At 50.8% G+C, this 12,613-nt stretch overlaps 2 protein-coding genes across 3 annotated transcripts in view; one reads left to right on the top strand and one right to left on the bottom strand.

Annotated features, from left to right (window-relative positions):
* The window catches only part of LOC135916237 (calcium-activated chloride channel regulator 2-like), a 558,001-nt gene that overhangs the window by 6,306 nt on the left and 539,082 nt on the right, over positions 1-12,613 (top strand). The window contains exon 1 of one of the 2 annotated variants that reach the window (XM_065449547.2): positions 136-1,231. The exons of the other annotated variant lie outside the window; for it this stretch is intronic. The gene's annotated coding sequence lies outside the window, so the exon portion shown is untranslated. Of the gene's footprint in view, positions 1-135; positions 1,232-12,613 lie in introns of those variants that run through there. 2 annotated transcript variants of the gene reach the window in all.
* Positions 1-12,613, bottom strand: part of LOC135916236 (chitinase-3-like protein 2) — a 330,608-nt gene that overhangs the window by 144,119 nt on the left and 173,876 nt on the right. The gene's annotated exons all lie outside the window — the stretch shown is intronic.

Here is a 12,613-nt window from a genome sequence, read left to right as displayed (position 1 = left end):
CGACGCGCTGCCGCGCGCGCTCGCTCCCGGTTTCCGACGTCGGCCGCCAGGGCTTCGCTGGGCGCTGGCGTCGGCGCGCGCGCGCGCACGCGGTCGCGCTCGGGGGTCGCGCGAAGCGGCGGCGACCGGCGGCGGATGAGCTGAGGCGCGGCAAGTGTTTGCCGCCGCTCAGTCTACGCGGCGGAACGCCAGAGTGCGCCAGCGCTGTCCGCTCCCCGCCGTTACGACTACGCACCTGCGCAGGTGCGCGTGTGTGTGTTGTGTGCGCGCGCGCGCTCCGAGCGTCGTGTGCTGCCGCCGTTGGCCGTCTGTTGGCGCCGCTCCGCTGTTGCTGCCGTTGCCTCCTCTGTGCGCGCGGGCTTTTGCTCGATGAGGGAGTAGTGTCGTGGCGGTGAAAGGAACAACGCCCCCCTACGTTTCCATTTTTTTTTTTTCCTTCGGGGTGCCACTGCTAACTTCGTCGAAGCAGAAGAAAAAAGAGGAAAACCCGACGTGTGACTGGAGTTCCCGAAATTTTCGCCGCCCCTATACCCGGAATTCGGCGCGATTCATCGTCCCGCGCTCTTTTGCTTCTCGGAAAAAAAAAAGAAACGAATGCCCTCGTGCCCCGTGACCTAACCTGTGCCGGTCGTCGGATGCTGCGTCTCTGCCGAAACCGCCGCAACAACGACAACAACTCTGGTTCCGTGATTGCTGCATCGTCATACGTCACGTCGATTTAGTTTCTTGCTTGTTTGCTTACATTAAGTTCGCGAGAAACCCCGGCAAGCGGGAAGAGAAGCAGCAAGAGCAAGAACGTGTTCGCTGTTTACGTTTTCCGGCGGGGTGCGTCCATCGTCGTGGGAGATCCTCGGAAGATGCCGTGAGTGTCGTCGCGGTGTGACCGTTCTTCTTGTTCCCGCTGTACGTCTCTCTCGATTTTTTTTTTTTTAAATTTCTGCCTCAGCCGTCGCCTCGAAGAATCATCTTGCGACCCAACCGGAGTGACGCTTCCTTCAATAGCCGTCGTTATTCAATTTTTTTTTCCGCTTTCTTTTTCTTCGACTACTGCGTGTCGGAAAAGCGGCGCGTTGTTTGGTGCCAGGGGTGTGAACACAGCCCGTGTCTCCCATACTTAGTCGTCGACCCACTCTCGGAGGTCCCGGAAAGGAAAATAGGATACCGTGTCGCCCCCACGTCCGAGTGACAACCGAACGCCACGGAATTCTACGCACACGGAGGAAAAAAAGAGGTACCGTAACGCTTGACTTCTCTTCGGGAACGCTCTGAGTAGCCTCTGGCAGCTGACCTTACTTTTTTTTTTGTCTCTCTCTTGTTGCCTCTAGCCTGTCTTTTCCTCATGCGTTCTGAGTCGTCACATTGCTTCTGTTCTACAACTCAAGTAGTAGATCTCCGCAGAGATACGCGCTGTGCGCTACCGGCTGATCGGTGCCAGCGGCGTTCTGCAGCTGAGTACGGAGTCGCGGGTGCGATTCCCTAATACGGCGAGCCCGCGTTTCGGTCGAGCTTGGGAATGAAAAGGAAAAAAAAATAAAATAAAATGATTGTGTCCACCCCTTCCCCCCGACCTTCAGTCGCGCGCCGTGAAACCAAAATTAACGCGCAGCCGTCCACTAACTCGTCTTTCATCCTTGCTTTGCTTTTTGGACATTAAGCCCCTAACGATCAAATATTGTTGCAGTAAAATTTTTCCTTTTTAATAATGTGCAAATCGCTCGCACTATGAGAATCGATGCCATGCGAAGCATTTTGTAGCTAGCTGACCATGCACCGTCGTTTGTGTTTATACAAGGCGTTACCAAGACGAGCTAACTCGGATTTAACTCGACGTCAAAGAACTCCTGCTGGTGAGAACAGACAGACAGACAAGAAACTTTAATTGGTCCTAAGGGACTACCTTGTCGTCGAAAGAAGAAAAAAAAAAGAATTCGGGGAGTTCGCCCCCTACTGGCGTCTTTCATTGCTTGGGTGTCGTGCAGCTTCGGCGGGTAAACCTCCGTCAGTTAGCTTTCGACGTGTATACACGCAGTGTTCTCAGGCAACGATCGTGGTCGCCTTACGTACGCAGACAAAACCTGGACGTGGACAAAAAAGAAAACGTGAAATAAATTGAGGCCGTTCAAAGTGTGTTCAGCGTTGTTCACCGCAGAAGTGCGCTGCGAAACCAGTCGATCAGGTGAATACAGCGTTAGCTTTGTCCCCTGCGCAACAACTACTGATTGACTGCCCGCATGTTTGGAGTGTATAGCACGAAAGCCTGCCTACTGGAAGGAAGGAAGGAGGCGTAAACAACGTCCGGAGCGACGGCGAAGCGAAAGCCTTCGTTTGAAAACATGTCTGCAAATGGCGCCCATACAGAAGCCGTCAATTCCTTTTTTTTTTTTTTTTCGCGGAATCACGTTGGATGCCCTTTAGAGTATACGAGGCTTCATCGGTAGTGCTTGCCCTAGCTCTGTCATTCACACCCCTCTCGTAGGTCGCGTTGCCGTTTTCGACCTGTTCGCTCACAATTTGTTGGAGATCTGTTGCACACTCCGCGCGTTTACTTTTATATCTAGCAGTGATACCTGTTTAACAGGCGGGCAGTGTAGAAGCTATTAAGCGCAGCGCGATCGAACCACTCTGCACTTGCCGTTAAATGCAGCTGTGCAGCAGCTATAGCCCTCGTGCTGGGCTCGTACGTACATTTCCTTGCTCGATGAAAAAAAAAGAACATTTGTCAGTTCGTGTTATGCGTTCGCGAAATGCCAGCTGTTCGCCGCCTTAAAGGGAAGCGGAAAAGAAATGTATCTTGAATTTGGTCACCCATCGCTCGCAAAGCTTGACAGCGAAACACATTTTCGAAACAGTAAATTCCGTCTCTTTTAAAAATCTTTATCTCTGTCTTTCTCTCTCTCTCTTGTCCGCTCCCCCTCTTTGTTGTTTAAATATAAATTTAAAAAAACTCGATGCTCCAAAGAACCTATGGATGTAAAACGTTCTGCGGGCGTTTACTTAGCCTTTCTTTTTTCGTTACTTCGTAATGAATTTATTTTTGAATGTTCTTTTTCCTTTATTTTAAATGTAGGAAAATGGAATGGTATAGGCTACGACAGAGCCGTCTGACCCAAAATTCCAAATTCATTATTCGAGTGACAGTAAAAAAAGAAAGACAAAAAGAAAATGTCGACAAATGCCACACGCGCACGGACAAGCGCACAAAGAAGTGTTCGCAGCTGTTTCACGTTTAAAATAAATTAAATACCTGAAAGCACGATGTTGTTTTTGTCGCTCGCACGCAAGTGCGGTTGCGATGTACACTTCCGGCCATGAAAAAGGAGCGAGACGGCGGCAACTGTGGCATTAACGAGAACGAGAAATGAACGCGATTACGAGGGGTTGCGTTCGGTGCAGACTGTGAACGCTTATATAACACGTGAAGGCCAGTCATACCGTTCTTTCAGGTACCGACAGTAAAGTAAGATTTTTTAAAAATGGCTGTGGCTTAGCGAAGGTTAAGCCCAGGATGCGAAGCATACTGGCCTTTATTTTAGTTGTTGAACCACTGTTTAGCCTGGTGAACTGCTGTTGCTTGGCTATATTTGGTTCGGCTAGACGAAGGAACAACTCATGCAGGCGAGCGCACGAGCTGAGACCCGGCTATGTAGCTACGCGGCCGCAAGCGAGCGCACGAGTTGAGCCTCCGCTTTTGCATCTGTTATGACGTCATATGGTAGCTACGCGGCCGCGCGCGGCGCAGCAAGGAAGAGCGTGGTTGTGCGGCTAGTATGCTTCGCATAAAAAGAAAGCCATGCATGACAGCGCGGTTGCCGCAGCTGTAAACCACGCGTCTCTGTTGTTCGAGCGTGTCCCCCGCTGTACGACGCACAATCGAACAGCTTTTTGCGGTAAATCTACCGGTTGGCTCATTATTCGTAGCAGAGTGTTCAGTGTGTACATTCGGAAGCGCCTCTTCTGCGCAGGATAACACGTGGCAGATGCGCCAGAAATTCGACTGACGCCAGGCCAACCTCGAGTCTGCAGCAATGGGGGTGATGGCATAAAACATGGCGTGTATGACACGTTTCCGTATACGCAATCGCTTCCGGCGCATGCATAGAGCGAGAGCATGACCTTCGAGATCTTTGTCCGTTGAATGGTAAAGATGTGCGCGGAATAGACGCCACCGTCTCTGTTACCCAGAAAGAGCGGTCGCAGGGGCGTGGATTTGGAAGCCGCCTACGCCACCGCCTTGAAACGCTCTTTGGGATCAACGGCAGCAAGCAAAGAACGATCGTCATGATTGATTACTGCAGTTTAGCGTCGTAGGGAATGGTGAAAGCCGCTGGTTGTTTCTTTTGGACGTTCATCTTTCTAGTCAATTGAGTCTCGTCTCTATGTTTGAGCATTAGGCGTATGTACTAATATTGATGTAGAATAATGTTCAGCTTAGATACGAAGTTGAGTACAGACGTAATTACCCGTTTGCTTTGGATAAGCGGTGCAGTTAATTTGTGTTGCTATACATATGAACATCCGCCTCATTGTTCCAGATTCGTCTTGTCGTCGTTCTACATGAAGGGGAAGCCCGCAGAAAATAAAACAACTATGCAGCTACCACGCTCTTTATTTATTATTTCTTGTTCTGAAGAACTACGCCACAATAACTTTGTCCGACACATTTGATTCGAGTAGTTTCCGAGGCCGCACAACTACTCACTAATAGACACGGTTGGGATCAACCGTATAATTAAAAAAAAAAGATTCAGAAATAGTGATAACTCATCAGTCGCAGTGAAAAATATAGTGTCTGGGGACTCAACACCGTTGATACGTGATTTCGTTCGAGTAGAATATAAGTATTCTTTGTTTTCTGAGAATACGAATGAAGTTCTTGGACTTATCTTTCATAAAGCCGCATGAATTTTTAATGCGGGGAACCGGTAACTGGTGAAAGTATTTTTCAGCGCCAAGCATTGTTGAAGAATGCAGGCAAAAAAAAATAATAATAGTAAGCAACGCGCGCCATAAACCAACGGCCAGCCCAATCCGTTGTATTCTATCATGCGCGAGAAGAAGCAAAGATGAGATAGAAAGCATCGTTATCGAGGTTATATACAGCGAAGTCGTTAAATCATCGTGTGCACAATCACATCCGATTGCACGCGACGTGCACCCGAATGTCCTAACATCACGATGAATCTCAGCTGAACTTTATCTGCGTAGTACCATCGGAAAAAAAAAAAGGAAGGATAAAAATGTTCGAGGGCATGCCGTTTGGACGAACGGTTCTTGGATGTCGATGAACGCTGTTACGCGCATACATATGCAAACGTTTCGCTGTGCCTATATATGCGTATCGAGCCCTTGTTACCCAACTACACTATAGAAAGGGATCGATGCGTCTGCTCATAAAAGTGTGCCACGTACGTACAAGCGCCAAAGGTTCCGTCCCCTCCCCCCTCCAACTGGCCGGTTATTGATCTCTCTGCAGGTTTTTGACAATATGCAAACTGCCTGGATCGGGAAGATGAAAACGATTGGCAAAGCATGTGCTTATACTTCTTTCTGCCTGCGCTCACGAATTCGCGTTCGAGTATAGCGGTCTTGAGAAAGTGGGAAAATGAAAATACGAAAACGCCTCACCCAATGGGAGCTTTTGTGAACTTTGCAAATAGAGAAATGCCTCACCCATAGGTGCGTTTATAACCTTTGCAAACACGCGTAGAATTAGCGGAGTACAAGGAGACAGATCTGCAGACGAGACACAGCAGTTTGACTGTAGCAGACGACACAGGTGTTGATTTGCAACAGTGGCATATGAGCGCGATCTTCTTTTGTTTTTTCTGTGTGCATACAGTCGTGCAGTTGTGAATAAGCTGCGCTGAGACCAGCAACTTCGTCACGGTTGCTTCGGCGGGTGTCGTTGCCTGGTTGCCTCACAAGAGAAATGATCTCGGCGTCTTGACTGCATCAGTCAGAAGTCGAAGGACTCGCCACGGTAGCACGCGAAAAAGGAAAAAAAAAATAAGGCGGCCAGCTACGAAACGAAAAGAGCTCGACTAATTTGAATGGTGGCTCAAAAGACATTTATTTGGGGAGAGGTATATTAGTCACCGAGGAACAGCGGCGACGGATGTTCGTGCTTCGGTCACCGTCCGTGATAGCGTTCCCGTTTCGCCGAAGACATCGCAGGCGAGATTGTGAAAGCCAGAGCGAGATTCCTTTAATGGCCGTTGGAAATGTTTGATGGGTAAGCGGCAAATAAGATCAGTTGAACGCGGCGAACGACGCACACGATTCTGGAAACGAAAGAAAGAAGGAATTGTTGGTGGGAGGAGGGGGGGAGCATTTGTCGACATTGACAGACGAGCTGTCGGAAACAGATTTATTTACCAGCACCGGGCGAGATTTCGCCAGAAATATCTCGCCATCCGTTTACCTCGACTACAACGTGAGCTTTGGCGCAACCTCTTTCACGCCCCGCCTCGAACGCAGTGCTCCATCTCGCCACTTGCGTGCAGTGTGGCGAAAGCTACGCGGCGAGCCCTTCACCTGCCTTAGTTTTCTGGATGACGCAGCCAGCTCTACGTTTAGCACTCGCTGCCCAGCGTTTAGTGCACCCCGTCTCAACCAATTCGGTGCAGTGCAGTAAACGTTGCAGGTCGCGTCAACCAATTAGAAAAGAGAACCAAAACAAGGGGCTGGTTCGTTATCCCCCTTCTCTTTGCACTCCATGCGCGTGACGTCGACTGCACGGAAGTTTCGCGGAAGGATTAGCAAGCGTACATCCGGGCGAGGTCTCCTGCGCCATTCTTTAGAACACGCAGCCGACTTTAAGTTACCAACTACCCGCCGTGGTGGCTTTAGCGTTGCACTGCTAAGCTCGAGGGCGCGGGATCAAATCCCGGCTGCATGCGGCCGCTTTCCAATGAAGGCGAAATGCAAAAAAAAAAAAATGCCCGCGTATTCTGCATTGGGTGCACGTTAAAAAACCCCACGTGATCAGAATTAATCTGGACTCCCCTACTATACGGCATGCCTCATAATCACGTCGTGCTTTTGGCACGTAAAACACCAGAAAAAAAAAAAACTCCTCAAATCCACCGTGTGAAAGAGGATGCACAGCGAAGCTGTTGCCGACGTTAGCCGGGCACAGCCGACGTTAGCCGGGCACAACCGACGTTAGTCGACGTTTCTCGAGCACGACTGCCACTATCGATGTACGTCGCGCTCGCCCGCACGTGTGCGGAACTGCCGTGTGCAGCCTCATTCTTCTACAGGCCCTCCTTTAAGCGCATTATCGAACTAAATCGGTGCTTAATAGTGAATTCCGTCAAAAAATGCGTAAAGCACGACTTACACACAAGCTGCACACGTGATATCTTAGGAATGTTATTCGAATATACGAGAAAACGTAATTCTGTTACGCCGGAACTCGCCGCTTTCCAGCTGCCGCTTGTTTTTGGGCCCTCCGCGTGGCGCAAGTGTGTTACTGAACTAATCGAGTTTTTCAAACTAAAGCGTGTCAGAAAATTCGTAAAGTACGACTTACACGCAACCTACAGACACCATAGCGCCGCACTGTAATTCGAATGCACGAGAAAACGTAATTCTGCTACGCGAAAACTGCTATACGTGGAAATCCCGACCAACTCTAGGCTAACAGCTCCCCCTTAAAGGAAAAACATGGGTACCGACTGTGGCGGTGGTATACGAGCTGCTAGCTGCTAGCCTCCGCCACACTGCACGGACTTCCTGAGGTGGAGTGTACAATACCGGTGCGAGGTGCTACACATGTGTTGTCGCTGCCGCCGAGTCCGGGCAGTGTTCGCGAGCGTCAAGTCGAAACGCTGATTGCGTTAACGACTCGATGAGTCAGTCGCACGGCTTGGCGCTTTTCTCTTGATTGCCCGCGCGGGCGTGACTGGCGAGCTATACCCGCGGGCCCGCGGGAGGACCATTTTTCATCCGCCTTTGATCGCCCCGTTCGGAGCTCCAGATAAAAAAAGAAAAACGAAAAAAAAAGCGGGAGCTAAAAGAACTTCCATGTCGAGCTAAAGCTTGGCGGTCGCTGATGCTCCGGTCGAGCTGTAACGGTTCCACTTTGGGAACACGAAAGAAAGAAGGAAACTAAAAAACAAGGAAAAAAGCAAGGAGGTTCTCTTGTCTGCCACTCGTTGTTATTCGGTTAATCGCCGCTATGCTTGTTGAACCGTGCATTAGCTACGCTGGTCGCATTATCCGCGGCCCAGGGTGCTTTACAAGGAAGCCGGGTATAAAGTGATGAATGAGAGCCAGTGAAAACTCGACTGCGTCACGTCCACTGTGGCGCATATACACCCGGAAATAGCCGTTGTTCCTTCCTTCGAGCTTGTCGGCGGTGCTACGCTCCAAGCGACTGCCTCTCTATCTCCTGTCGCTGTGACGTCGATCGCCGAACCGTCGCGCCGTTTCCGAAACCGCGACGGGCGTTGACGTGCTGGAAGGGCTACAGGATTGTTTAACGCGCTGCCACTTCGAAAACCATCTCGCGGCCTGAGAGAATGATTCGCTTCGTTTGGGAGCGATCGCAGGTTGAGCACACGGCGGCGCGGAGATGGTGAGTGGGTGTGGCGTGCCGCCGAGGAACACGAGGTCGCGGGATCGATCCCTTGCAGCGTCGACTGTATTCCGACGGCGGCGAAATGCGGTAACGCGCTAGCGTGAGGCGCGCGATACAGAAGCGCAGGTCGTCGAAATAAATCCGGAGCTCTTTGAAGACGCGGTGTTCTTCATAAACCATGCGTTGCTTTTGAGATTAAACCCCTTAATTTGATGGGGGTTTTTTTCTAGTGGTAGGTTGGTCTCCTTTGTATTGCTCGGCACGCAGGAGACTGCAAAAGCGCGGCCAAAACGGCGCACTAGAAACGACCCTACTGATTGCGAGGACACTTCTCCGCAGCGCACAATTGCCCGAAATCAACCGGACCACCAGGCGTAGTTGATGCGAATTCTATACAACTGGTGCATTACGCTGTCCTTCGTGCTTTCTTCTTATACATCACCTTGAACAGAGGAGGACGAGGACTGCGGAAGTGTTGCTTAGGCGTCTCAATTTTAGCAGTACTGACCGCATATAATTTGTGTATTGTGAGAAAGCCAGCTTACGCTTTTTAATTTCAAGAGGGTCACATAATACCGAGTGATTTCGCGATATGAGATCTAGAAACACAGCGGAATAATGCTGTCTTTGCTTTTACCAACTTTCTTTTTGTTTCCCTTCATTGTCCATCTGCGTTGTTTGCCGAACATTTGTGCGAGTTCTTGTAATGCATTTCCGCAGCAACGTCGTGTTTTTTTGTTTGTTTTTTTCTCACACGTTCCAGCTGCCCAAATGCTCGCGTCGGTATAGTCTGACAGCGTCGTTCTGAGACGACAGCACTTTCCCATCGTCCTACGTTCGAGAAATACTGGCCTGCCTTCGAAATTTGCAGCCCCGCACCTCGATCGTAAAAGCGCGTGGGTGGTGTGACAGAGCGGTTCGTTCTAAAAAAATATAGTAATCGTATCCTGGTCCTATAAGAGCCGCATCTAAGATAACGTTGCTCTCTCTCTCTCTCTCTCTCTCTCTCGTTAAAACGACTACTTTTTCGAACGGCACCACACATTTCGTCCCCCTATTCGCCTCGCACCCCTCCCACTTTTTCGCAGGAAAAAAAAAAGAAAAAAAAGTGCTCCGGTTCTCACCACACCGTCGCACTCCTACGCCGCCGCTGTCAACTCCACTGTCGTACCGCTAACTGCCGCGCACCGGCAGCGACACTGTGAGAGGGTTGCTGTCCTCTTGCCTCGTCAAGCGAGTCGCGGAATAAAGAGAAGCGCTACAAAGAAACCTTCGGAAGCGAGAAATACTAAGGCAGAAAAAGAAAGCAAAGAGGCGCGCCACCGGTGCCTCGTATAGTGCACACTGCTGCGACGTGTGTGCGTATGTGCGTGTGTGTGTGTCATTCGCGTGTGTGTGTGTGTGCGGGGGTCGCACGGCGACGTTCCGCTAGACCGCGTAACTCGCGCCCCCTACAATATAGTAGTAGTCATCCACGCTGCCGAGGCTGCCACTGACGCAGAGGTGGCAGGCAGGCAGCTCGCGGGAAGGCCGCTGAGCGGACGCGGGAAAACGACGCTGGAACGACAAGAACAACAAAAAAAAAACAGAGCAATATCGGTATGAAAGGCACGCGCAGCAGGCCGGTTCAAAAGCGTGACGAACGTTCGGTTCGAGCCCTTCCCCCTCACCCGCCTCCCGCTCGCGCGTCGTCGTGCACGTTCGGTTTATATCTGGAGCGCTGGATAACGCCCCCTTTGCCTCCGATGGGTACCTCTCTCTCTCTCTCGCTCCCGCCTTTGCTGCTGGACCCACGCGGACGCCGTTTACCTGCCTGTCTGCGCGCAACGTGGCTAGATGTCGGGGCGGTGCGTGTGTAGATATGGACTTTATGTGTAGAGTCTCCTGTACGAAAAATTGGAGGACGTTCAAGCTTCGCCTCTAAGAGTGGAACGCGGTAGCGTTCAAAAACCCCTTACTGCCCTTTTCATGCTTCCCAACAACTGCAGCTCGTGTAACCGTAACGTTTACCGGGAAACGCTGGCTTCGAACGCTATGCACGAAGGCGAGCTTTCTGGGAGAGACGTGGCCTCTTGCGTGGGTCAATCTCCTGTTATCGTTTCGCAATTTTAATATTTAAAGCTGAGAAGAGCTAACATAAAAACACGCGCTGTCTCTGTGTTTTTTTTAAGTTTTTTCATTACATGTGGGCTGCCGTTCTCAAAATTCCGAGGAATAACTTCGTAAAGAACGAAAGACAAGGTATGAGCAAACTTTGGTGGTAGAGAAGTGGTTGGGTATGCGCGATTAGAAATTTAGGGCGAAATTCTTTTTGCCGAGGCGACGTCCGACGCTGGACGCATGATTTTCTGCGACGCGGGCTTCTTAACGCTATCGCTGGCTGAACCGCCGCACTTGAAGATCCCTTAGTCACTGTAATTCCAGAGTGCCCTCTTGTAGTTTTTTTTTTTTACTCTCTCTCTCTCTCTTTCTTTGTGTGGGCGAGAGAGAGCGCTCCCGAGAAATATATCGTATTATGCCGTCCACGGATATCGGCACACTTCAGGTATCGCTAGGACCTAAATTTGCTCATATCATGGTGTGTCCAGCGGTCCCTGCATTTCTGTGCTACGTTTCATTGTAAATTTCTAATCCGAAGGACGATGTAGGCCGCAGTTCGTGCCTAACTACCGCGCTCAGTTTGGGCTCGACTGTATGGAGTGAAGTGTCGTCAGGGTTAACTTAAAGGAGTTCGTTTCAACTGTTTCCTTTTAAGCACTAGCAGGGTAATTTCCTCGGTAAGGGGGGTTATGTGTATTCTGTAACCGTCCACCTAGTGGACATGTCCATTTGGTCTGCTGCTGAACTTCTGATTGGCTGGGCTAGGGTACGCATCACAGAGACATGCGCCCCAGCCAATCAGCTCTCCAGCAGCAGATGTAATGAACATGTCTACTAGGCGGACACTTGTAGAATAACCCTCCTCCTCCTCTGTCCCTGTTTTTGTCAGATGAGCGCGCAATACCCTTGTTGTGTGGTTACAGAAATGTGTACGTGTTTTCTTCATTCAGTACTTGGACACACAGGAATAGCGCGGATGCGACTGCCGCGCGCAGTTGGCTTCGGTTTTGCCGTCTGTCCTCATCACAACGCAGCCGCTGTGGCTGGGTATCGAACGCGCGACCTCGCGCTCAGCAGCAGAGAACCACAAGTACCGAATTCACTGCCGCGGGTTCCGGGCTGTGCGATACGGTTGCTTCTTCAGATCGAAGAATCAACCTCTTCGATTCGACGCTACGAAAACAACCACCCAACAGGGGGCGATCGATTATTCGGATTCATCGAATACCGTCGCTCACTTGTCTAGTGTGCAGAACGAAGTGCTGACGTCCACGATAACGCGCGTGCGTGCCTGCACCGCCCTCCCCCCCCCCCCCTCCACCCCTCTTCTTTTTTCTTCTGAGCCGGTCTCATCTGAATAAAGGCGCCGCAAATAAAATTTCGCCGCTTCCGAATACGTGTATAGCCCGCACTCGTGCCTTCTTCAAGTCGAGCCTGCGCTTTTCGTTTTGTTTTTTTACAATATCGTAGTTATGCATGGTATGCGAGCCTATATCGTTAAAACGGGGGCACGTTCGGCACACCGTCAAGTCGCTCTTGACCCGTTCTCGCGACGTCTCGAAAGAACGTCGACGCCGCGTTAGTGCGAGTCGTGCGGGCAAAGCGTGCGAGAAGCATCCGCAGCCGTGCTCGACTTCATACTGTAGCCGTGTTCAAATACGCCCCCCCCCCCCTCTCTCCATCTGCGTACCGTTAGTCGCAGGTTTTCTTTACCTCTTCTTCCTATTCTCTCTTACCCCCTTTGCTATGTACCGTTGTGTAAAGAGGAAAAAAGAGAAGTACTAACGACCCGTTGCTCACACTCACGCGCGCGCGCACACACACACCCAGATACGGGGGGGGGGGGCGCGACGAAACGGGTGCCCGAAATAAGTATCGTCCGTGCTCACTGCCTCGACGTCGTCGTGTGAAGAGCGCTGGGGACGACGC

Source organism: Dermacentor albipictus, chromosome 5 (genome assembly GCF_038994185.2).
Source record: "Dermacentor albipictus isolate Rhodes 1998 colony chromosome 5, USDA_Dalb.pri_finalv2, whole genome shotgun sequence".
Taxonomy (NCBI): domain Eukaryota; kingdom Metazoa; phylum Arthropoda; class Arachnida; order Ixodida; family Ixodidae; genus Dermacentor; species Dermacentor albipictus.
The sequence above is the reverse complement of the archived record's forward strand: the minus strand, read 5'-3'. Positions and strand labels throughout refer to the sequence as shown.